Genomic DNA, 1928 nt, shown 5'->3' with positions numbered 1-1928 from the left:
AAAAAAAAAAAAAAAAAAAGAATACATTATGACATCACTTACGCAACATTTTAAAACTTGGCAAGCAATACTACATATTGCTTATGACTACTACTGACAACTGTAGTAAAAATGTAAAGGCATTTTGGGGGTCACATACACCAAATTGAAGGCAGTGGTTACCTTTCAGTGGGAAGAGGTAAAACCAGAGTCCAACTGTCATTGTAATGTTTTGTTTCTTAAGCTGAGATATGGAAAAATAAGTATTGCTTATATTATTCTTTATTCATTTTTAGATGCCTACATTTTATCATTTAAAACAGTGAATTAAGTCATAAAAAATGTAAAATTCAAGTACATCCTTATGCTACATCCAGGATTATGTTAGGAATTGTAAGGAATTTAAAAAAATAGATAACACTCCTTGTCCTTGAGGAGTTTTCATTAAGTCAAGGTCACTAGAGTTCTAAAATAATGGTCACACAATGTTCTAAAATAATGTCTTTCATTGAACATTGAGCACCAGGAAAACTTGTCCCCTTCACTGATATGCCACATATTTTTGTTCTTTTTTTTTTTTTTGCGACAGAGTATCACTCTTGTGCCCTGAGTAGAGTACTGGGGCATCATAGCTCACAGCAACTTCAAGCTCTTGGGCTCAGGAGATCCTTTTGCATCAGTGTTTCTATATTTAGTAGAGACGGAGTCTCGCTATTGCTCAGGCTGGCCTTGAATTCATGAGCTCAAGCAATCCACCCACCTTGGCCTCCCAGAGTATTAGGATTACAGGCATGAGCCATTGTGCCTGGACTATGCCCTGTAATTATGATCAATGTATAAAATTAATTTGTGTTATTACTAAGTGTATATTCATTTTTGATGTGAATTTTATGTCTGAGTTGTCATTTGAGGTTGTATAGAGCGCAGCACAATTTAATGCATATAAAAGCTAAGACAGATGATATTAAGTGTCATCGTTCCACTGGAGTACTAATTACACTGTACATCTAGGTAGTTTAAAATAAATCTATTAGGTTATTAAATATGAAATGTCCAATTTCCTTGTATACTAAATTTGATAGTTGTTATCTCTGACATTTTACTTTGACACTTCCTATTTTTTCTTTATTTATTTATGAAGATATATCCCCATTCTTTCCAACACACATTTTGGCTCTGATTATCTCTCACAAATTTTTCAGAGCAATTTTTGTGAAACTATGACTAAATCAAAAATCCATGTTATTTTTTAATATGAGTTCCATCATGGAAACAAGGCAGTGCAGACCCCTGAAAATATCAACAAAGTGTTTGAGGAGGATGTGGCTAATGACTACACAGTACACTAGTGGTTTGAGAAATGCTATTCTGGTGATTTTGATTTTTAAGATGTACCAAGTGGGTGACCTGATTTTAAGGTGGATAATGATGAGCTGAAAGCTGCAGTGGAAGCAAATCCATCTCAACCTCCATGTGAATTTTCAGCAAGGCTTGACATCACTATTCCAATACTACTGGACCATTTGAAACAAATTGGCAAGGTAAAGAAGCTGGTGAGGTGGGTACCATCTGAATTAAACAAGTATCAGAAGAGAAATCATCTTGAAGTTTGCCTTTCTTTGTTGTCATGACATAATGGTGAACCATTTCTATAGCATATTGTCATATAAAATGAAAAATGGATTCTTTTTGACAATCATAAGCATTCGGCACAATGGTTGGATAAAGATTAAGTGCTGAAACACAGTCCAAAACCAAATATTCATCCAAAAAAGATAATGGTGTCCATTTGGTAGTCCAACACTGGTATTATCAACTACAGCTTCCCAAAACTGGTCGGTCAATAGAGTCAGGCCAATCCTCTTGCAGGACACAATCAACACTGCTCAAAATACAGAAGCTGGACTTGGAAACTCTTTGTCATCCCCCGTATTTACCAGACCTTGCAC

This window comes from Otolemur garnettii, unplaced genomic scaffold, assembly GCF_000181295.1.
Source record: "Otolemur garnettii isolate 467f Iridium unplaced genomic scaffold, OtoGar3 scaffold00002, whole genome shotgun sequence".
Classification (NCBI taxonomy): domain Eukaryota; kingdom Metazoa; phylum Chordata; class Mammalia; order Primates; family Galagidae; genus Otolemur; species Otolemur garnettii.
This window is presented reverse-complemented; position numbering follows the sequence as displayed.